The sequence below is a fragment of the Pelodiscus sinensis genome, chromosome 4, assembly GCF_049634645.1.
Source record: "Pelodiscus sinensis isolate JC-2024 chromosome 4, ASM4963464v1, whole genome shotgun sequence".
Classification (NCBI taxonomy): domain Eukaryota; kingdom Metazoa; phylum Chordata; order Testudines; family Trionychidae; genus Pelodiscus; species Pelodiscus sinensis.
In genome coordinates this window covers 10,551,922-10,576,972 of record NC_134714.1, presented here as the reverse complement: position 1 = coordinate 10,576,972, position 25,051 = coordinate 10,551,922, and the positions used below count along the sequence as shown (strand labels likewise).

Genomic DNA, 25,051 nt, shown 5'->3' with positions numbered 1-25,051 from the left:
TAGCCCTCCCTCCTATTTAGCATCATGGGAAGGGTAAGGTCGACATGACCCCCCAGGTGAACACCATGGCAACACAGGACAGTACCAAAGTTTGAAGTCTGGCCTACTGTTCTTTAACCACAAACCCATCCTCCTTCCACAGGCACCCTACAGGTTTGCAACTAGGAAAAGTCAATTTACCCCCAGGACAATGTTTGATGAATCCCATGAATGAAAAGCTCAGGGAGGTTTATTCTGCAGTTTTCCTGAACTAACCGCATACAAATCACAGCAAAACCGGCCTAATCTTTCATTAGAATTCAGGCGCCGCAAGTCCAGCGATTGTTTCTTGTCACCAAAACGTTAAACTCTTTCCTTTTTACTTAACATAATTTCTTTCTGCAGAATCCTTTCAGTGAGAAGAATGCACGAGAAGGTACAATACAGCTGGTTGTCTAAGAAAAGAAGCTGGTTTTCGTCTAGTGGGTGGTAGGTAAGAATTACTAATCCAATCTGTTTGAGTTAACTCAAAACAAGGATTAGGGTAAAGTTCCAGATTATGTTAATCTTCCTTTATAGAAGTAAACTTTAGCACCGCTATCACCCTCTTGGTTTATAGCTCATGGGAACAATGGACCAATTAAACTTGAAAAGGAGGAGGGGGGAATCTTGCACAAGTTTTCTGATTGTTACCTAATACTTTGAATTCCTTTGATTCTTAATTATTTGCCTCAGCGTCATAGACACAGGAAATAAAACATTCTTCATTGGAATGTTTCTAAACAGCTCCATAATTAAAACATATCTTATGGTAGTTTTCCTTTTCATCTCTCACTTTATGAATGCATGTATTAAATGGCATGTCTGGTACTGGGTAACAGCTATAATGGTTTGTAACACTAAAGGAGGTTTAGTGGGCTGAATGTGACTCTCAGTAGTGAAACTGTTGTGACAATACAAGCGCTTATATGCACAAACAGACCAGGTCAAAGCTTTCCATGAGTCCAGGCCACTGCAAGTAGATATTAGGAAAGAAAATGAACGTGGGTTTTTGTTGGAACTTTGCTTATTAAATTGATATATTCATTAAAGAGATACTTTCTCACTCAGAACTAATTGTCTATTATGAGTTAAGCCAAACAAAAATGGGAGTCTTGACAATGTGACTTTTTTTCCACCTGATCAATGGCTACCCATCGATGGCAAAACTCCCATTGACTTCAATTAGAACAGGATCCGGCACTTAAAACCTATTCAGGATATCATTTAAGCACATGCTTAATTCCTGTTTATTTCAAAGCTAGGCTCATTTTCTATGGGTCAGATTCTGCCACTTATTCCCAGTGATTTCTACTTTATTCCACAAGCGCTGGCTATTGTTTTGTTTTACATTTTATTTTCCTTTTTATCATGTGTAAGATTTATGAATTGGAAGAAACACCATCAGAGAAATGCTTGGAGTTACAGTAAGGGAGAGACGTATTAAGGATTTGCATTTAAAAGCTAAAGAGGTCTACTCTCTTGTCAGTCCCTGTGTGAGAGAGAAACTTAGACATGTCAATGAGTCAAAAATAAGTCCTAAAAGAAAAGATGATGCTATTATATTGCAGCAACTTAAATCTCCATAGGTCAAAAAAGCTAACGTAGTTTTAGAAAATAATGCAGATCTCATGTAGCTTGCTTTGTGCCAAAATAAGTGAAAAATGTTGCATTCATTCTGGGTTGTGTTTGCAGTGTCAATACACAAATGAGGTTATTATACATTGAATCTCATTGAAATTAAAATGAAAAGGAAACGTTCTTTCTTCAGTATGCTTCACTAGCCCTGTTCACCTGGAGTTCTGCATGCTCAGTAGTAGTTTGCCAACTCCAATTCTAGTCAGCCCTTGATAACAGAGGATTTAATTCTAATAGAAGAGGGTGGGGAACTTCCACAAAATCTGATCCAAAAACAATTTTTGCATAAAATTTTACAACCAGTTCAAATTCAGAGTCTTCTAAAAATATAGTAGTGGGAGGGGGGACGGACGGGGTAGTCCAGTGTAAGGCATGGTGAAGAGTTCAATCCAATTTGCTTGTAGCCCAATTTACCAAATTAAATTATTAACACGGTGATATGGCCCTTATAGTCTCACAGGTTATGGACTATAATGGAGGCTAGATGGTCATGAGGTTGCTTATAACTTCTGTTCACACTCATAACACTTCTTTGGATTTTTGGGGCCCTATGCAGTACAGTTAAATTGGTGCCTCTGTGAGGGATGGTGATTTTTGAGAGAAGTGATCTTATAGTCTTCAGCAACGCACTAATATGATATTTTTAAAGCAGATCTTAAATGAAGACCCTGTAAACTAACACAGTAAAATCAGAAACTGACAGGCTATACCTGGGGTTGGCAAATGCCTGTTAAATGGCTTCATTCCCACTTGAATGGCTCTTTCACAGGTTTCCTGTTCTGCTAATAGCTCTGGCAGGCTGTGTCACTTTTTAGTTAACTAGATCCTCAGAGAACAGGGAGAGGGAGAGGCCAGTGGGTGGATATTAAGAGCCAGGGGTTCACCAGATTTTCTGATGCCTTGGGCAGCTGCATTTTCTGCATATGGATATGGACGGCACTGATCATAACCATCTGTAACATATATTACTCATACTAGTAACATACTTATAACCAGGGTTTGACAAACCGTGGCGAAATCTATTCGCCAGCCCCGCACCAGGCATGCGCCAGACCCGCATTGCGCATGTGCGTGCCGTCGGTGAACGGGGTGACCGGCTGAAATCTACTCACCACGGGCGAGTAGATTCACTGATTTGTCGAGCCCTGCTTATAACTAGGGATGGTAAAAGTAATTCATTTTGGTAAACGTGTACCTGCTACCTGCTGAAATTTTCAGCGGTTACACATTTACACGCAGGGTGGGGGCTTGGCTCTGCAAAGCTGGTGCATGTAGGGAACTGGCTTTATACTGGCTACCTACGAGCACTGGCTCCCGCCGAGTCACCTGCCACCCCTTTCCCCCGCTCTGCTGCCTCTAATATGGAAGCAGCAGGGGCGGGGGGAGGGTGTAAGCATGAAAATTAACCGATGAGCCCAGGCTCATTAGTTAACTTTTTACTAGTTTTACGATGTGATATCCTTACTTACAACATCCATCAATCATTCAGTGACCCTTCAGAATCTTTATAAAGGACTGCTTAATATAAAGTGCGACCAAATACCATTATGCCAGCTCTATCACTGTGAAGATAATGCCTCAATTTAAAATGACAGGCCTTAGCTAAAGCATCAACCCAACGCTGCTTGTAAACACATCAGTGTTTCTTCTTTTGCCTTTTGTTTCAGGCCATTTATTTCTATTTTTCATCCCAGTACAGCCGGTTCCTTTTGGACCTGTTCTCTCTTGCCTGCAATGCTGAGCAATCACTCCCAACGATAACCTTGCTCGGGAATGGTTGTGTCTCTCTCCTCTTCATATGCCAACAAGAAAAGCACAAGATAAAGGAAATTCAATTTATTTTTCTTTCCGACTCTTAGGACAGTGTCGGTCGACTAGCATAAGTGTCTATTCCTGGTCTATGCTACCAGTGATTCTCAACCTTTCCTATATGGTATTACCCTATAGGACAGAAAACTGACTTGGGAGTCCACTTCTCATGGAGCCTTAAAGAAAGGAAGAGGAGGGACTCGCAAAACTGGTTCAAGACCCTTCCCCGGTTAAGAACCCATTCGTTGTACTATCTGAGACTCTGAGCATGTTAGGGCCCTTGGCTAGAACATGCCATTTTAACATATCTGCGTGTCCACGCTATAAGCCATGTTGTCAGCTGGCATTGTGCCCTTGATATGGATGGAGCAATGCCGAGCTACATCAAGTGGAGAGCCGGCCCTCGAATCCCCATTTCTCGTCTTTGGAATAAATCTTCTGTGACCCCAGCAGTGACCAATTCTGTGTGGGACTGAACAGCCTCGAGCCCCACTGAAACTGATGGCAATGCAAGGCTCCAACCACCTCATAGGATTGGGCCTAAAACCAGGGGGTCCTTTCTGTCGACATCTTTCTGTTCTGGCTATGGAACGCTGGGCTGGGCTGGGGAGCAGTGCGAAAGGGAGGGTGAGTGAACTGTGAGGAGAAGGACTGAGCGCCTTGATCAAGAAACGGCGGGTGTCTCTCTGCCCCTCCTGGTTCACTGTCCAAAACAAGAGTGAGCCTGTGGACTTTGAGCTTGTCTCCCTGCTGGGCTGTAAACCAGACAGACAACAAATGCCTTTGTGGACCCTCCGCTGCCTGCAACATGTGTTAGTGTCTGTGAATCTCATTCACGCTCCTCTGCGCAACACTTGCCATAATGTAACTGTATTGTGGGGCTGGGCGGGAAGGGGCTTGCTTGAAAACATGACCTTTTAATTTAAACAAAAGCCTTGGAAAAAATGCAAGCGAGTCCCCACTGCAGTCTAATCAGTCAGGCGAAAGATGTCTAATGAAGCTGCCAGCCAGTTTTGTAGCCAGACTGTCACTTTACCCATCATGTTTACAACCTCCAGGGGTGATCGGAGGGGCGGGGTGAAGGTACAAAGTCTGTCAAAATTCCCCTGTGTCTGCTCCACTGCGATGGCTGTAAGTTTTGACAAATTAGTTTGTTGTGTTGTTTCTAGATTCAGAAACGTGGCCCAGTGGTGTTCTCACCGTTGCTTGGGAGATGATGCACACTATGTCAAGGCACAAAAAGGAGTCTCTCCCCAAATCAGGCACATTTTTTCCTTTTATTTTCCTGTGCCTTCTGATGGTACATGTTTAGAAAATAGCATTTTGAATAAAAGCAGTTAGGAAGGTTAAAGGATGCTTTTCTATCTCTCAGATCCCTTCAGTACTGTGTGGTTGAACCAGTATGTTGCGTGTCTGGTCTATTTGAATTTGTTTTCTTGCGTTAAGCAGCGAGAACAGTATAGCTATAAGGCCATTGTTAATTCTGCTGTCCAGTTGCTTCTCTTTTGGGAGATAATTCTACTGAGAAATGATCAGTTGTAATGTTTAGATGTTAGAAATCTTGACTGCCCAACATGGTTAAAATTCCCTCAAATAAAGATACAAAAATCATTAAAGCCTTATGCCAGCATGGTGACCATGCAAGTTTGAAAATGACTGTGTGTACACTATGCAGTCATTTGAGGGAATATTTCATACCTAAGAAGTTGTACGGGCAAGTTGTTGTGGCAACGAACATCTCTGTTTATCCACAGGCTAAGTCTGGCTCAGCCATTCAAAATATGGGCTTCCCACATGGCCACATCAGCGAACTCCGACTTGGGAGGGAATTGCCTCTTTGAAAAATGACAAGGGATTCCTGTTCTATGCTAGCTCATTCTGGGTTTGGGGGAGGGAAGGCTAGTGAGAAGAGAAAGGCACTTCCCATTTTCTGTCTTTTCACTCATTTTGTTTTTTTAAAGACCATTCAGGTTGCCACTTTCATACCATAATCCAGCAAATCCTAACGTGTCTGCCAGGCCTTTCATAACAAAAGCAGGAGCATGTGTGTGTGAGCATTCCAGAGTTTTCAGACACTTCTCACATTTACACAGACTGCATCACTGGCAAAAGAATGAAATCAAGAAATCTAAATTTGTTGCTTCTAAGGCCGGAACAGCCTATTATGATCACCTTCGCCTGATCGCCTCGATAGCCCAGCCCCAAGAACTTCCTCCATATAATTCCTAGAGCATATGTTTTAGAGAAACATCCAATCTTGTTCAAACTCTCCCCTCCTGCCAGGTACCTTGAAGTCAATTATTCTTTAAAATGTCAGTTGTGTGAAGCAATATCTAATCCTGCTTCAGTGGAACAAGTCAACTGGATAAAAAAATGACTTTGAGGGTTCTCCCTGCCCCCAAATATTTTCTCCAAATTTATTGCTTAGGAGAACTCCCCTCTGTAATTGCCTTGTCATGATTAGAGGGTGTGTGTCCCCCCTCCCCCCTCTCGATTCACTGCTGTTTTACATGGAAGCCCCAGGAAAAGAGTTCTTAAAAATTAAATTTCATGCTTGCATGTGTTTCTGTGATCTGCAGTGTACTGTATATCATCTCTGAGTGGAAAACTTCTCTAAAAATAAATGGATTACCCTTTTTGCAACACTGTCTGATGTCTCTTCTGTAGAGATCACTGCTTCCCTGTGATCTCTAACCCACTGCAATTGAATTGACAGGCGTTGAAATTAAAGCCTCTTGGTGGCGCCCTCTGCCTTTGTGCCCCTTTTCACTGTGTGCTGGGTTAACACACCAGCCCTACTTCTATTCTGCATGCAAACGCATCACTTGTTGGCAAAGGACAAACGTTTGACCTTTTATAAAACAGCATGGTAAATATCATCGTTGCTTGGTTCACTGGAAAGACCCATCTCGTTCCACCAACAAAAAATTGTCTTTCTAGGGTTGCCGGAGTAATATTTTCATTGTGGCCTTTAGATAGTGTTTTTTTTAATGAAGTGCAGTATGTTTGATCAGTCTGGCTTACAACATTTTCATAGCAGCGAACCCATGAAATGGGGGAAATTTCAGTTCTTTTTTTATGAAGGGCCGTTCTTGTCCCGTATTTAGATGAGCCAAACCCTTTGGAGCCAACAACTTCAGTGGGCCTGGGATCAGACCCCTCGAGTATGTTTGCACACTAACGCCCCCTGTAACAGGTTGTGACTCATCACCACAGCACCTCCTGCTGGTCTTCTCAGGAATTCTCTCTTCAGCGTCACCGTGCCTTCTGCTGGCCGGCACTGGTGCAGGCCCCGTGTCCCTCCTGGCCCATGGTGCCCTTTCCTCACAGTACTGCCTAGGGTTGCTAGATGGTTTCAACAAAAATACTGGACACACCTGACGTTACATCTTATTTAGAAAATACCCGATATTTATATTTTCTCAGTTTGTTTCCCAAACAGAAAGCTCAAATACTGGACTGTTCAGTTCAAAACTGGACACCTTGGCAACCCTAGTACTGCCCTATGGCAGTGCCCCTGCATTCTGGGGTCCTTTCTCCCCAAGTCCCCTATGCCCACCTTGCCTCAGTGACCCACTGCCAGTCATCTAGCCCTGACCCGGGGGCAAACTGCAGTCTGAAATGGCCACCCATCATCAGCAAAGGGGTGGACCTGCTGCCTTCTGCTGCCCTGGCTGCCTCCCTAGTGCCCTCAGGCCTAGAGAGCAAGGCCTCAGCTGGGAGTTTGCCTGGCCAGAGCTCCCCAGCTCTGCCTGCCCTTCCTCAGGCCTGCTCTACCTCAGGTCCCCTTTCTAGCCTACAGCAGCCAGGCCCCTTCTTGCTCCACAGCTGGAGCAAGAGTCCCCTCATCAGGAGCCCCTCTGTATACTACCCAGCTGGGCCTTAGCTGCTGGCTCCACAGGCAACATTTATTCATTGGTAGGGCCAGGGTGGGGCAGATGCTCCGTCACCCCATGCCCAAAACACCTGTTAGTGAGTCTCAAAGCCTGGATCAGCTCACATATTAGGGCTAAAAATAGCCATGTAGCTAGTCAGGCTCTGGCAGGGTCTCTCTGGGTTTCAAAGCCTGAGCTCCAGCTCAGGCCCAAACATCCACACGGCTCTTTATAGCCCCATGTCACAAGCCTCATTAGCCCCAGTCACCAGCCCTGGCCTCTGAGACGCCCTGCTGCAGGCTTTTGGTTTTGTATTTGCTGTGCAGACATACCCTTACTCCAGCGGTGGGCAAAATAAGCCCTCGGGCCAGATCCTGCCTGCCAAGCCACCATGGCTGGCCTGTGACCCAGCTCCCTGCCTGTCCCGCCACTCAGAGCAGCTTGCTGTAGGGGCCATGTGCCTCTCTGTGTTTTGGCACCTGTAGAGGGGAGAGGTTTTGCACACTACCCCACTCCCAGAGCAATCTCACAGTTCTTATTGGCCAGAGACTGGCCAATGGGAGCTGCTTGTTTGCAGGGCAGGCAGCGCACAAATTACCCCTCTCCTGGAGCCCAGAGCCGCACATGACCCCCACAACCGGCCACTCTGAAGGGTGTGCGGGGATGTGGAAGGCAGGGAGGTTGCCTGAGAAGGCTGCTGGCCTGGAGCCACCTAAATAAGTACCTCCTGGCCCAGAGCCTGCCTCTGTCACCCCAACCTCTCCCGCTCCCCCCGCCTCTTGTCTCTCCTCCCTCACCCCTACCCCATGTAACCCAAATCTTCCGCTCCCTTCCTGCCCTTAAACCCCCTCACAGACCTTGCACCCCATACCCTGCCCCAAGTCACAACCCAAACCTCTGCACCCTCTTCAGTACACCTACCACAGGTCACAACTCCTTCCACACCCTGCACTCCCTCCTGCACCCCTTGGTCCAGAACATAAGAATGGCCATACTAGGTCAGACCAAAGGTCCATCCAGCCCAGTATCCTGTCTGCCAACAGTGGCCAATACCAGATGCCCTGGAGGGAGTGAACAGAACAGATAATCATCCTGTGATCCCTCTCCTGTCATCCATGTCCAGACAAACAGGCTAGGGACCCCATTCCTACCCATCCTGGCTAATAGCCATTGATGGACCTAACCCGCATGAATGTATCTAGCTCTTTTTTTAACCCTGTTGAAGTCTTAATCTTCCCCACATCCTCTGGCATGGAACAACATCCTTTGGCAAAATCCTCTCCTGCACCCAGATCCATCCCCGCCCCTGAACATGTGCCCCAATCCACTGTCCCAGATCACAGTCCCCTCCTGCTCTAGGTCACAACCTAAACCCCTCCACCTCCACATCACATCTCCCTCCCAGAGCCTACACCCACTGCTGCTCCCCAGTGCTCTACCCCAAGCTCCCTTCTGCACCCAACCTCCATTGCAGACCCCACAACTCCTCCATTAATATCAGAGAAGAGTGTGCCCTTGACCACTTACCAAATTCTTGGAGTGGCCCTCCCCATCAAAAATTGTTGTCTACCCCTGCTTTAGACTGTATGGGTATGTCTAAACTACATGCCTCCGTCGACGGAGGCATGTAGATTTGTGTATTCGAAAAAGGGAAATGAAGCAGCGATTTAAATGATCGCGGCTTCATTTAAATTTACATGGCTGTCGCGCTGAGCCGACAAACAGCTGATCAGCTGTTTGTCAGCTCAGCGCGCTAGTCTGGACACTCCCCTGCCGACATCAAAGCCCTTTGTCGGCAGTAAACCTCATCCCGCGAGAAATAACGGGGCTGCTGACAAAGCTGTCAATGCCACTAGGTCTATGGCAATGATTGGCATAGCTTAAGGAGCAGCCTCAGTACTGTGTGAGTATTCTGCAGAAGGAGAGAGTGTAAGTTCTCAGATTCAATGGAAGATAGAGGTTGGAGGCCCAACATAGGGGGTGTTTTGCTTGTGGGCAAGTGGGGACATATAAGGAATGTTTGCCCCCATGTTCACTGTGACTTCGAGGCACTGTGAATAAACAGGTAAGGCCCTGAGTTATCCTTTGGGTGGACCTTTTAGGCCCAAGAAAGGACAAGAGCAGGGGGGCTACTCAGGCAGAAAGACATAGATTGGAGGACAAGGGATAGAGCACTTGATAATTGCCTTGTTCTGTTCATTTCCTCTGAAGCATCTGGCAGCAGCCACTGTTGGAAGACAAAATATTGGGCTTGGTGGACCATTGGTTGGACCCATTATGGACATTCTTATATTGTGTCTTGATCTCGTCTCGTGGCTTCAGCTTTTTCCTCTTTGCTGATGGTTCTCAAATGTACTTTGCTGCTCCTGATCCTTCCTCTTTCTGTCCAGTCCTGCATCTCCTGCTGCCTCAGTGATGTCTCTTGTTAGATGTTCAGCTACTATCCAATGCTGAACTTTGTACCTTCCCTTCACTTACATCTTTGACCTCCACTGAAAATTCCATTGCCCTCCCTGTCTCACAGGCCCAAATCTCACCATAATCCTTAACTCTTCCCTCTTGAAAGTCCACTTCTTCTTTAATACCCCCAAAATCCTCTTTCCTCTCTTCCCCATAATTAAAACCCTTGACCACACTTTAATCATTTTCACCTTTATTGCTGTAACCAGTGCTTTCTTTGTGCAAAAAAATAAAATAAAATAAAATAAAATAAAAAAAGATGCCAGTACAGGCAGTCCCCGGGTTACGTACAAGATAGGGACTGTAGGTTTGTTCTTAAGTTGAATTTGTATGTAAGTCGGAACTGGTACATATTGTAGGGGAAACTCGAGCCAAACATTTCTCCAGAGTTCAGTTTTATTCTCCCACACCTCACTTCCCTCAGTCCTTTATTCTCAAGCTGAGGTGTCTGCTGAGAAAAGCCGCTCCTCATCACCCTGGTCTGCTGGGGGGAGGCGCTAGCTTCGCGTCTCCCTGGTCTGCTGGGGAGAAGCAGCTAGTGCGGGGTTGCCTCACCCCGTTTGTAAGTAGGGATCCGATGTAAGTCGGGATCCATGTAACTCGGGGACTGCCTGTACTCATTTCTTGAGGAAAGTAAATTTGAAAAATATCTCTCCCACCTTTCTTCCTATATCATGTCAACATACGCATGTGCATAAGCAAAAAGCAAATTTTTCATCTTGCTGTTCCCGCAGGAGGAGTCACTCAGGCTGGGGGCTGTGCCGGGGGAAAGTGGTACAATGAGAGTGCTTCCCAAAAAAGGTGCCGATATGCCATACCAGTACGTACCGTCACAAAAAAAGCACTGGCTGTAACCTTCTCTAGCCTGGCCTTCTCAGTCTCCTTTCTCCTCTGTCTGCTCAAAATGCCATTGACAAATCCATCTTCCTGACCCAAAGCGTCAAACGTGTTCTCCCATCTGTGATGGATAGGAAGAGTGCTGTCCTTTTCTGGGCATCCCAGCATTTGGTGACTAAAGGGTTACACTCGGGTAACTAGGAAGTGTAGGCAGGGAGCCAGGAGAGCCAATGGGAGAGAAGGTGTTCAGATTTGAATTGAAAGGGACACCTGCCTGTTGTTTTTCTTTGTGTGTGAGTTTAAGCCAGGAGCTAGGGGAACAAGATGAACTGAACCAGGCAGGAATACCATGCCTACAAAGAATACTGGGCATGGAAAGGGACTGGACCTTGGAGCACGGATATGAGAGTAGATAGGGAATGTTTATTTAGATATGATCAGGTTATTTACTTTGTTTTGTTGTTCTGGTTAAACTTCTGCGTGCTAAGTCCATGTGCCTCCCCTCCCATATACTATATCTTTACGATGAATCCCAGGGATGACATTTTCTGTGTTTTAATTTGTTCTTTTCTCATTTGCTTTAAAACACCGAGCGACCATGTATGCTTTACCAAGTATATATTTTTGTTTTGTTAATAAAATCACCTTTTTAAAGGCTATGATTTGATCCTTGTGTCTTGGAAGGTAATAGGAGGTCTGTGTATGCAAGCCTGAGAGGTCAGCTATCAGAGATTACGGTTTGTTTTCTTTTTTCTTTTTAAGTTATCTTGTAGTACAAGAGTGTGGGGGTACCCATGAGAAGAAATTCCCAAGTGCTTTCTTCTTGGGTTCGAGAAGAAAGGGTTTTTTTTCTTTTGTTGGGTGGTGGCAGCTACCTCCCAAGGTCAGGGAATCTGTGACCTTGGGGAGCATTTAAACAGAAGCCTATAGAGGCAAGATATTTTTAAGGTCTCTTGCAGGCCCCTACCTTCTGCACTCGGAGTGCCAGAGTGGGAACAGCCTTGGGACCATCTATGCATCCCTCCATTGCCTTCCTGTCTCTTACCACATCAAATAAGCTCCTGGCCGCTTCCATAATTTTGGCTCCTCCCTTTATTCCACCTGTGCATCCTCAGACTTCCAGATATAAATGCTTTTACTAGACTTCCCATGCTCAACATTGGGCCTTTTACCATGCAATTCCATTGCCTGGGACATGCGTTCTGCATTTCTCCAGCAATTGCCTTCTCTTTCTTCCTTAAAATATACCCCATCAGGCAGTCTTCCCTTATTAATAATACTCTTCATACTCCCACCCCAGAACTATAGTCCTGTCTTACGTTTGTGCCATTTACTATGGAAATTGTCTTTAACAATAACAGTAATTTTTTTGCAGTTGATTTGAATGGTTACGTTGTATATTTGTCTTTAAGGTGTGATCTGCCTTGGGAACCTGCTATTAGATTGTCAGAGTTCATCTTTTGACTGGAATCACCCTGCTGATGTACCAGATAAGAAGCTCTAGTGAAGAGTAATCTCCCATGATCCAACAACTGCCCGACAATGAGGGAAACAGTGGTGCACCATGGGAAATGTAGTCTGTTAGAGGAGAAGGGGAGACTGAGTTACGCCTATCAGGCTCCATGCTGGGATTTCCAAGTTGGTTTATTTTAGCTTTCACAAAAAACAAAAAGCTTTTAAAAATGTCAGACATTCAGGTGTTTGGGAGAAAGGTGTTTGTGAAGGATGTTGAATACGTGGATAAGATTTCTGTGTAAATAGTGAGTTTCTGAAGGGAGACACAGATGTGAATTATAGCAAAGGCTGCTTTCACTCCAGATTCCTGAGTACACAGTAGGGCTTTTGTTTTGTTTTGCTTTATGTTTTTTTGGTTGGACTTGTTCCATTTCTCAATACTTATCTAAGCCTTATTCTATTGAGCTGGGATATATTGAATGACACACACAAAAACCACTTCCCAAAACAAGACCCTGTTTTCATATGGAAAAATAGGAACCTAGAAATTAGTTAGACTGGTTAAGGGGTTTTAAACATTTTTCTAAAAAAACAAAAAACAAAAACTGAAATGAAATTTTGACCAGAAAAAAAGAAAATTAGTTTTGCATCCTTTCCCATATTCTTCAACTCACTATACAGCCCACCAATTTTTGTTCAGATTTCAATGAAATCTAAAAATTTTTTCAGTATTTTGGCTGAAAAAAGAAAAATGTTCCCAATCTCCCCTCATGATTTTCAACAAGTAGAAAGAGCCTATCATGTCATCTTGCCCATAGCTCCTGTTGCTAATGCAGGGATTTTCCCTTGGGTATATTTTTCTGTGCCACGTGCAGACTAATTTTAAAAGATCCATCTCAAAGGTGATGGCTCTAATCATCTCTGTTCTGCCTTCTCACACAGGAGTAAAGAGATGAGCCCTGCATAAGGCTGTGGTGCATCATGGGAGGAATAGATTACTAGGGAGCCCAGACTCCCAGGTTTTTTCCATTTATTGTTTTTATTTCTGACCCATGGAAAAATGTCCTTTTCCAGCCAGCTCTTTCTTTGTGCTGAATTGGAGTTTTTTAAAACATCAATCTAATAATCTATTCAAATCTCAACGAAGACTAAGTTATAGTAAGAGGGTAAAGAATCTTACCCATTTATTGATTCTGCCCTGGCATAAGATACCAGAACCTTTGACAAACGTTTGCAATTCTTTGTCAAAACATTCTTTATAAATACCTATTTCTAGAACAGTGCCTCATTGTGAGACACACACAGCAGAAAACTGACAGCAAGGATGGTAAATGCTGACCTAGTTTTATCCAGAATAAAAGCAGGATTCTTTTTTTTTTTTTTTGGTAATTTTTGTTACTGTCTACGAAAGTTAGAAGGCTCTGGCTGAAAGCAAAAACAAATCATAAAATGCAGGTACTATCCTGGCCAAACTTCCTCACACAGCCCTGCCAATTTATTTCTCTTTCACTTAGGTAGTGCTAGGGCACTTATCAGTGTAGTGCCTTTGTCAGCGTACTTTAAAAACCTTACCAGTCTCAGTCTGACTTGCCAACTTGTCTAAGTTGAGCTCTGAGTCACACCTTAACTCAAGTTTTCAGAAAAGAAATGTGAGCAGATATTAAACCAGTTCATCTTGGCTAAGGTCAGACAGCTAGGCCTCAGTTTGGTAATGCACACTCCACTTTAAGCGTGTTCATAAAAACCTATCGAATGGGTTTCCGAGCATACTTAAAATTCAGCACGTAGTTTAATGTTTTTCTGAACTGAGGCTTTAAGAGCCAATTCAGGTCCTCCCATTGATATCAATAAGTGTATTTTCATTGATATCAATAAGTGTATAAAGTTCCTAACTGTCAGGGTGGTCAAACACTGGAATAAATTGCCCAGGGAGGTTGTGGAATCCCCATCTCTGGAGATATTTAAGAGCAGGTTAGATGAATGTCTATCAGGGATGGTCTAGACAGTATTTGGTCCTGCCATGAGGGCAGAGGACTGGACTCGATGATCTCTCGAGGTCCCTTCCAGTCCTAGTATTCTATGATTCTATGATTCTATGATCAATTTCAATGGGACGTAGGTAGGTTTTGCCAAATACCAACCATCTAATACCCCCTCGAAAGGTAGAGTAGAAACTTTCTAGCTCCCAACAAGGGAATCTCTGTGCTTTCCCATTGAAAACATGAAGCAGAATGATGGTGTTTCTGTTGGCCTGTAAAACTTAGTCATCCCTTTGCATGATCAGGAAAATGTCTTTTGCTGTTGGCACCAGCATTGCTAGTTCTAGTATGGGTACATACTCTCTTCTTACAGGCATCAGGGGATTTGCACAAAACTCCCAATGCACCAAGGTGACAATATGCCCCTAAGAGATTGGCTGAAGGGTAGAGTTAGTTTGATAGGATTACGAAGTAGAAGCCACTGTCCCAGATAATTTTCATTACTTATTTGAATTTATGTAGAACAAAAAGTAAGACTTTGTATACCGGACAAGGAAACATTAATACTGTGTATATTCAAGGAACACTGTAATATCAATTAATTCCCGAATGAGTTTAAATTAAGACTCTAAAACTGTCTTTAATTTAGAAAATATTTTGCCTCTTAATTTTTTCATCATTTACTTATTCTACTTTTGTTTTGTGTGTTTGAACCAAATGGACCTTCTAAAGAATTCTCACTAATCGTGATTCACAATTTTATATTATTTTGCCAAAGCATAAACAGGAAGAATGTCTTCGGAATGCTGTATCTGTATTACTTATTGTTGAAAATTTCTTCACTTGGCATTTTAACTGCAGTGGACACATATGAATGTATTGCTTGGGATCAAAGTTCACATATCAAGCCATCAATTCCAATCATTGTTTTTGTAATTAGCAGAGAAAATGCTCTTAAAAAGAAAAAAAGCCTGCTTTAAAATTCAGCCCATCTGAAAGGTGCAAATTAATAAATATAATCAATACACTGTGAAGTATCCTAAATGATGGGCTATTTAAAATACTCTAGCATTTAATGAAAGAAAGTCAGTGGATTTGCATATGGTCTTAGAGCAGGGGTGGGCAATAATTTTTTGCCAGAGGCCACTTCGGAAATTTTTGAAGTGGCCCTGGGCCGCACAGGAAGGGGCAGGGCATCGAGCAGAAGGGGTGGAGCATCAAGCGGAAGGGGCGTGGCCAAGATATTTCTGGGTTTCCCACCCTCAAACAGTGATTGGTCCGGGGGTGAGGGAGTGTCCTTGCCCCCACCCCGCGTTCCCCCTAGGTGCCCATGCCCCTGGCGTTGGAGGAGACTTCCCTCACTCCCCTGCCCTTAAGCCAATTGGGGCCTGTGGGCGGGGGAGTGCCCGAAGCCTGCTCCACTCTCCCTCCACCCTGCGAGCTGTACGCAGAGCTTCAAAGCACCACGTGCTCCTGGCAGGGCAGGAGGAGGCTTCACGTGCTCCTCCACCCCCAAGCCCTAATTGACCTGGGGAGAGGAGGAGCAGCAGGGCCTCCATGGGCTGGGTCCACCCACTTGGCGGGCTAGATCCAGCCCACAAAGACTGTTTTGCCCACCCCTGTCTTAGGGCCTAGTCAGCATTACAAAGGCTTTGCTGATAGAGTTATACCAGCTTTGATAATAGGGCTGGAGCACCCATGAGGAAAAGTTAGCGAGTGCAGAGCACCCACTGATGCTAAACAACTTCCCCCTGCCTCCCTCCTGCCCGTATCTCTCGCTCATGGGTGGCCCAGTTAACCAACTTCTCCCCAACCTCCTGGTACTTCTGACGTGTCATGAACAGCTGATTAGTGGCATTCGGAAAGCTCTAGGAGGGCGGGGAAGGAGTGGGAATGGGATGCGGTTCAGGGGAGGAAGCAGGGCTGGAGGGAAGGGGTGGATTTGGGGTGGGGTCTGGAGCAGAGCGTGGGTGGAGCATCCCCCAGCTAGAGGGGAAGTAAGTACCTATGTCTCTAGTGGAGATACAGCTTGTACTCGCAAAAGGATTTCTTCCACTTCTCTTGATCTCCACTGAAATGAGTTCACCTAACCCTAACTCAGTGTCTCCCCACAAGAGCCTAAACTGCTCTCTGCAGATCCTCCTACCTGGCTGCTTATCTATATAAGCCCTGTCTCCGAGTTCTTCCTCCCACCATGGGCTGGGCCAATGTCACCTGAGCCCTGTGAGATTATCACCCCAAGAAATTCCTATCTCTTCTACAGTCATTGTCCCTCAGAATCAAGTTTCTTATAAAGCCCAGGTGCCTAATGATCCTAACTTAGCCAGGAGTCAAATCTTCTAGTTAGGGTATGTCTACACTTGCAGCCTATTTCAGAATAGGGCTGCAAATGTAGGCATTTGGAATTGCAAATCAAGCTTGGGATTTAAATATCCCGTGCTTGATTTGCATCTTCCCGGCCGGGCGCCATTTTTTGAAATTTACAAGCCTGGAATAACTGCCCGCCTCTACACGTGGCAATGAAATGGGCATTCGAAATAAAGCCCTATTTCAAACTACCTGTTATTCCTTCTGCAATGAGGTTTAACAGGTAGTTTGAAATAGGGCTTTATTTCAAACACCCATTTCACTGCCGCGTGTAGATGCGGGCAGTTATTCCGGGCTTGTAAATTTCAAAAATGGCGCCCGGACAGGAAGATGTAAATAAAGTGCGGGATATTTAAATCCCAAGCTTGATCTGAAATTCTAAATGCGTACATTTGCAGCCCTATTCCAAAATAGGCTGCAAGTGTAGACATACCCTTACAGATACTCGTAACTCCTCATCACAGTCATGACCTGGCTCGCAACAAATCTGTGGGGAATTTTTTCCTAATTTCCCATCACATTTTCCAGAACTTCCCTTCTGTTCCAGAAGGGTGGGGAGAAATCCTTCCTACTGCCTTGAAACCTTTCACTCCCGGCAGTAGCAGACATTATTGCTATCAGGAGGCTACCAAATGACCTGATTTCTGTTGGGCACCTTCTCAAGCCAACATTGTTCATGCCCTGATCCACCAAGACCTATGCAAATATTAATATCATGTTTCTTGAGGAGTCCTGCAGGGATTGTTTCCTGGCCTTACACTAGTTAAAATGTTTATCAGTGACCTGGAAGAAAACCGAAAATCCTCACTGATAAAGCCTGCAGGTGAGACAAAAATTGGGGAACTGGTAAATAAAAGAAGACATATCACTGCTACTCAGTGATCAGGATTACTGGATAAGATGGGTTCAAGCAAACAAAATGCCTTTTAATATGGACATATATAAATTTGTCCTTCTAGGAACAGAGAACATAGCGACTACTCACATGTTTACATTTAAGAATCTACTTAAGTGCTTCAGTTGTTTGGGATTTTAGTCAAGGTTGGCACGGGGTAGGAACTTTTGGCATTGAGACAATCAACAAAGAAGCAAAATCTGAAACCAGTTCAAGTTGTAAAGTCAGTTCTTTAAAATCATATTAAGTTGCTCCAAACACATACAAGCAAATCCTGTACTGAAGACCTTATTCATGAATTACTTAGGAGGTGATTCTAAAAGGGAATCTATGATAGTTCTACTCCAGGCCAAGCACAGTTGATTTCTCCAATATATTTGTATCTTAATTTCTCAGATTGATTGTGGCCAAAGTTGAATGGCAGAGACTGAAGGGGACAGGGAACTGTTTGTCAGTTAGCATGTGGGGATTTGAGCAACTAGATGCAATGTCTAAGAGACAGAATGCTGGAAAACTCTTGTGTTATTAATCATGCCACTGACTTGATATGCTAGTTGTCTTCACAGTGAAATCAAAAAGAGGACACATCTGAAAAACTAGATAGTCTAATGAGTAAGACATTTGGTAAATAAGACCAATTAAAAATCAAAAACAGTACACATCTGAAAAAGCAGATAATATAATGAGTAAGACATTTGGTAAATAAGACCCAATAATGATGTTCTAAACCTCAACCTAACAAATTCAGCTACGTTAAAACTAATGCTATCGCCAACTGCAATTTTATATCAAACTCTTTATTAAAAATGTGGTTAGGGCTTCTTTTTTTAAAGGAAAAGTTATTTGTTTTTTTCCATCACCCACCTGGATACAGACAACTCATGGAAAATCTAAACTCCCACTCCCCAAATAAATGTTTTTGAAAGTTATGAGCATGAGAAAACATGGGGTTATAAGGATGTAAAACTGTTTTCATTAATTGTCAGGAATGTTATTAGAGAAGACAGAGTGGGTGAGCTAATATCTGTTGATGAACGAGACAAGCTTTCAAACTCCCAGAGCTATTCTTCAGGTCTCTATGGAACTAAAAAACTTGTCTCTTATACCAGTAGAATTTGGTCCGCTAATAGGTATTATATCATCTACCTTATCTCTCTCATACCACGGGACCAACATGGTTACAATAAATCTATGAATGCTGTCAAGGATGATCTTCAGTCTAGCACATTAAGTGCAGAAGACAGGGGCCCACAAGAGACATTAAAATACTTTGCCATGAAAGGCTTCTGTTTAAAAGTCTCCAAGGTCACAGATTCCCTGACCTTGGACTGGTATCGCTGCCACCTCCCAAATGGAAAAATCCCTTTGAGAACCTAGGAAAATGCATTTTGGAATTTCTTCCCATGGAGCATCCTCAAGTTCTTTAACACTCCCCCTGGAAAGAGCTTAACAAAAAAAACAACCTTGTAATTTCCTCAATAGCTGACCTTGCAGTTTTAGACATGTGCACATAGAACCTCCTGTCTTCTAGGACATGGGAATCAGACCCTGGTCTTAAAAAGGTGATTTTTATTAACAAAACAGAGAAAACATACTTGGTGAACACTGCTTGATTGGTAGGTGTTACAAAGCAACTGAAAAAAGAAGGATTAAAGCACAGAGAATTGCTTCCCTAGGATTCAGTTTAAAAGTTACAGTGTAAGGGGGGACAGGTTTTACTTGGGATCAGCACAGAGAAGTCCAACAGACCTGAAAATAACCTGATCGCGTCTGACTAAACATCCTCTGTTCTGCTCACATATCTGTGGTCCAGGGTTTAGTCCTTCCTGAGGCATGGTTGTTGCTGGATATTCCATACCTTACTCCCTGGCTTAATTCATGTTTCCCAGCTTTGAGCTGGTCACACAAAGACTGAAACAAGAAGGTCACTTCTTTATATTAAAAAACCCATACTCTGTTTTCATTGGCTCTCCCGGCTTCAGGCCAACATTTCCTGCTTCCCTAGAGATACTCTCGGGCCCACTGTCTATGATTTTTAAGCCTTAAAGTCAATTTAGCTAACTGAATGGTTGGGGTATCCATAAAACTACCCCTTCCATTCATCACAAATGCTCTCAGTCCTATGCAATGACATAACTGGATCCATAGCTGGATCCATAGCTGATCTCAGCACAAGAGCCAAATAGGGGTTGTTGTTTTTTTTATTAAATGTTTTCCTATTTTCAAAACTGGGACTTTTCATGAGGAAAGAATCATAGAACATTAAAACTGGAAGTGACCTTGAGGGGTCATCAAGTCCAGTCTCCTGCACTCACAGCAGGACCAAACACCATCTAGATCAGCTCTGATTATGTTTGTCTAACCTGCTCTTACAAATCTCAAGTGATGGAAATTCCAAAACTTCCCTAGGCAATTTATTCCAGTGGTTAACCACCCTGACAGTTGGGAAGTTTTTCCTAATGTCCAACCATAAACTTCCTTTTTACAATTTAACTTCTATCATCAGAGGTTAAGGAGAATAATTTTTCTCACTCCTCCTTGTAACATCCTTTTAGGTACTTGAGAGCTGTTATCATGTCCCCTCTTAGTCTCCTCTTTTCCAAACTAAACAAGCCCAATTCTTTCAGTCTTCCCTCATAGGTCATGTTTTCTATACCTTTAATCATTTTTGTTACTCTTCTCCAGACTTCTCCAATTTCTTTCCTGAAATGTGGTGCCCAGAACTGGACACAGTACTCCAGTTGAGGCCTAATCAGTGCAAAGTAGAGTGGAAGAAGACGGCTCGTGTCTTGCTTACTACACTCATCCATGTTGGTGTGTTCAGAGGGCGCAACAGTCCCAGAGTCTAGCTTGCCCCCCAAGAACACCATCACAAATAGGAAATGTGGAAATGACCGAATTGCTAAATGTCATTTTTGTTCTAATTTTCACCAGAAAAGATAGAAGCAATTCAAGTCTGACATAGTGAATGCTAATAAAACCAGGTAGCATCTGAAGCTCAAATAGGGAAAAGAACAAGTTAAAAATTACTCAGACAAATTAGATGTCTTCAAGGCAGCAGAGCCTGATAAAATGCATCCTAGGATACGCAAGGAGATGACCGAGGAGATATGAGTATTAGTGATTATTAAAGACAGGAAAGATGCCAGAGGACAGGAAGAGGGCACATATAGGACCAGACAATAAACGAAGAAATAAGGGCAACCTGTGAAATTCCAGACTAGTCAGCTAAACTTCAGTACCTGGAAAGATATTAGAGCAAATAATCAAGCAAGCAACTTGCAAATACTAGAAGATAAGAAGGTGATAAATAACAGTCAACGTGGGTTTGCCAAAAAAAATGTCAAGCAAGCCTAATAACTTTCTTAGACAGGGTAACAAGCCTTGAGGATAAGGGGGAAGTAGTAGATGTGCTATATCTTGACTTTAGTATGGTTTTTGATACTGTCTTGCATGGCATCTACGTGGAGCTTCTATAGAATGAGTAGATAATTGACTGGATCAGCATTTGCAGAGAGTGCTTATCTGTGGCTCACAGTTAAGCTTGAAGCATATATCAAGTGGATTCCTGCGGGGATCAGTTCTGGGTCAGGTTCTGTTCAGAATCTTCATCAGTGATATTTGATATTGGCATAGAGAATACATTTATAAAGTTTGTGAATGAAATTCAATAAAGACAAATGCAAAGTACTACGTTTAGGAAAGAACAATCAGTTGCACAGATACAGAATGGGAAATGATAATCTAGGAAGGAGTACTGTGGAAAGGAATTGAGAGGTTATCGCTCACGAGGTAAATAAGTCAACAGTGTAACACTGTGGGGGGAAAAAAGCAAATATTCTGTAATAGCAAGAGTGTTGTAAGCAAAACATGAGCGGTAATTGTTCTACTCTACTCTGCGCTGATTAGGTCTCAGCTAAAGTATTGAGTCCAGTTCTGGGCACCACATTTCAGGAAAGTTGTGGATAAATTGTAGAAATTGCAGAAGAATATAACAAACATTTTAAAGGTCTAGAAAACATGACCTATGAGGAAAGATTAGAAAAAAGGGGGGGTTGTTTAGCCAGGAGCAAAGAAGACTGAGAGGGGAAATAACAGTTTTCAAGAACCTAAAATATTTTTAGAAGGAAGGAGGGTGAAAAATAAGGCTGGACATTGGGAAAAGTTTCCTAACTGTCAGGGTGGTTAAGTACTGGAATAAATGGCCCAGTGAAATTGTGGAATCTGCATCACTGGAGATGTTTAAGAAGAAGTTAAACAAACCGCTGTGAGGAATGGGCTGGTTATTACTTAGCCCTGCTTTGAATACAGGGGATTGTGCTAGATGACCTACTGAGGTCCCTTCCAGTTCTACACATCTGATTCTATGACTTGTAATCATCAGTTCCTCTATATTTGGGTGCTCAACACAGAATATCTTAATGCAGTGGTGGGCAATAACCAGCCTGCAGACCAGACACAAGTTGCCAGTGTTACGCCCAGGCAGGCCATCACCACTGTATTTACCTGCACAGGTACAGGCACTTCCAGACTTTGTTGGCTGTGGATCGCCATTTCCAGTCAATGGGAGCTGCGGGAAGAGGTGTCCCTGTCCACGCCACTTCCCACAGACTCCCTTATACATGCTTCCCACGGGATCTAACCTTCCAAGTCCTTGAGTCTGCTTAAGTCTGCCTTCTTGAGATTCATTGCCTTTATTCTATTGTTTTCCTTCTACCGTTCCTTAGAATCATGAACTGTCTTGTCATGATCACTTTCACCCAAGCTGTCTTCCACTTTCACACTCTTTACTCTGCATCAGACCCTTGAGAAGTAAAATGATCGACAAAGAATACTCTGTTCAGCAAAGGTAGCCTCTTTCTGCTCATTCTACACCAGCAATGGATAATGATTTCCTCACCTTTATGCATTATGCAAAAGTATTCCACTCGCTGATTTGATATTTTTTAAATCTGTGCATTGATTGTGACCAGTTTCCTGTGAATATCCAACATTTTGTGCTCTATGTTGGCTAGTTGTGAAGGGTCCGATGAGTCACATGCTATTGTTTGCATTCCCTGATGAGATCAATGCGTGTGCAATGCTAGCATGGACACTTAGACATAAGATCTGAATGTTTAGTCTCCATGAATGATGAAGCTTTGAAATTTGCTCTCTGAATTACATTCCGAGGATGCACAAATGTTTGTAAAGAAACAAACAAACCTCAAAGTAACCAAAGTAAAACGGAATTGAAAATGCAAGTGAATATTAATTAGGAAAATATAGGTGTATAGGTACATATATATGCCCAAGGGAGTTGCTATGCTGCTTCAGACAACTATAAGCTATAGATGTGTGTACTTATAAGCACGCACACATACACAGACGACAAATACATTGAAAGAAAAATAAATCCTTGTGAAATAAAATGAGGAAGGAAGTTTATATGATAACAAGAGATATGACCTAATCTAGCTGTCTTTGCTCCTTCAATAAGCAACACCAAAAATGAATTTAAATCTCATCAATGGCAATACTAATGCACACCTGGAGCCTAAACATCTGGGCAGTGCCGTATTAGTGGCGCCATCCCTTAGCGTACAGAGGAGGCGGTGTGGATGAAAACCAAAGCGGCATGCCACCTGGAATTTAAAATAGCTCATTTGTGTCATCCAGTTTCAAAAGCAAAGTACAAGCTGTGTAGTCATCGTTACTGCTGTGCATCTAGCGTAGTTCTCCTCTCAATGTACAGGGATTTATGCACGTTCACTGACTCTCTGCCTTAAAATGAGGCTCTACACCCCTCAGAATGCTTTTAATTCCTAGTCACTTGGGGTTGGAGTCTCTTGATGTGCAACGATTATGGCCATAACTCCTGGTAATGCTCGTGGGAATGCATACAAGAATCACCTCTCAAGGAGATGAGTCTTTTACAACACTTACTTTCTTGTTCCTTTTTCTGTGCCTGTGGATTTGTTAACCAATAACAATCTGTTCCTAGTTGTCTACCTTGTTCTCAGGACTGCTGACAAAAGGGGCAGTTGCCCTGGAGCCTAGTGATTTAAAAAGACCTGGAGTTCTCGGCTTTTTAAATCGCTGGCAGAGCCCCACCGCAGTGCGGTCCGGGCAGCATTGCGGGCTAGCGGGGGTAGATACGGTGTGGTCTGTGCAGCACTGAGGGCTGGCTGCCCTTAGCCCTACCCCTTTCCACCTAAGGCCCCGCCCACTTGGGGGCCCAGAACCGAGTTCCCCCGCAAGGCCTAGGACCTGGCACAGTCTGTCGCCAGTCCTGCTTGTTCTTATTGCTATGAATGATGTTACGAAGTCAACTAAATACTATAGTTCCAGCGGAGGGCACCAAAAATGATTAAGGGGCTGGAGCTCATGATTTATGAGGAGAGGCTGAGGGATTTGGACTTGTTTAGTCTGCAGAAGAGGAGAGTGAGGGGGGATTTGATAGCAGCTCCTATTTGATAAAAGCTGCTCTCGATGGTGGTAGATGACAGAATGAGGAGCAATGGTCTCAAGTTGCAGTGGGGGAGGTTTAGTTTGGATATTAGGAAAAACTATTTCCCTAGGAGGGTGGTGAAGCACTGGGATGGGTTCCCTAGGGAGGTGGTGGAATCTCCATCCTTAGATGTTTTTAAGGCCAGGCTTGACAAAGCCCTGGGTGGGATGATTTAGTTGGGGTGGGCCCTGCCTTGGGCAGGGGGTTATATTCAATGACCTCCTGTGTTCTCTTCCAACCTTAATATTCTATGATAATGGGTCAGGCCAATGTTTCATCTATCTATCCATCTTGTGACAATGACCAATGCCAGGAGCTTCAGAGGGAATAAACAGAACAGATAATCGTCAAGTGATCCATCTCCTGTCACCCATTCCCATAGAATCATAGAACCATAGAGCTGGAAGAGACCTCAGAAGATCATCAGGTCCAGCCAGTTTCTGACAGAGGCTAGGGACACTTCAGAAAATGAATTTGTCCTGCTCATCCTGACTAATAGACATTGATGGATCTATCTTCCATGATCTTATCTAGTTCTTTTTTTACCTCTGTTATAGTGTTGGCCTTCAGAACATCCTTTGGCAAGGAGTTCCACAGGTTGACTGTACATAAGTAAAGAAATACTTTCTAGATACATAATTCACATTACAGTGCTCTTATACCCTGATGAGATGAGTGCTCAAGCACTTTCAGATCTAATAACTGTGTACACATCTAAAATTTTTTTTTTTTTGCAAGTACTTCTGTCTAGGGTTCCTTATATTGCCACACTTTACTTAGCATGCGTATATAACTTAGAAATTTGCACTGCACTAATTCTTCTGTCAGTCAGGTGAGGCTGCATGAATATTCCTAGAAAGAGAACTCGAAAAGCTCCAACAAATTCATTTAACAATTTGAATGAATATTTGGTTTAGTTTTGTCTTTGCAATAATAGAAGTTGCTGTTCTACAGCTGCATACACTGATATTTAGCATATTCAATTCACAAACCTGCAGGATTAAGAAGTGATGTTTCTTAAAAACTCAAATGACGTTCGTCTGGGCAGGGGATCCAGTAATAGGTAAGAATTCTGAGAACTAACCAAAACAAATGTCTATTTACTTTGATAGGGAATTTCACTTACTTTTTTTTTTCTTGTTTTCCCCCAGATATTCAAAACAAACTCAGCAGGGACAGAGGTAATGACATTTGGACACAACTGATGGACCTGTGTAAATGGGCAGTG

General features: G+C 43.4%; 1 long non-coding RNA gene across 2 annotated transcripts in view; it reads left to right on the top strand.

Annotated features, from left to right (window-relative positions):
• Window positions 1-472, top strand: part of LOC142828945 (uncharacterized) — a 62,115-nt gene extending 61,643 nt beyond the window's left edge. For both annotated transcript variants that reach the window (XR_012903120.1, XR_012903119.1), the window contains exon 3: window positions 385-472. This is a non-coding gene — a long non-coding RNA (uncharacterized LOC142828945). The remainder of the gene's footprint in view (window positions 1-384) is intronic.
• The last annotated feature ends 24,579 nt before the right edge of the window (window positions 473-25,051 follow it).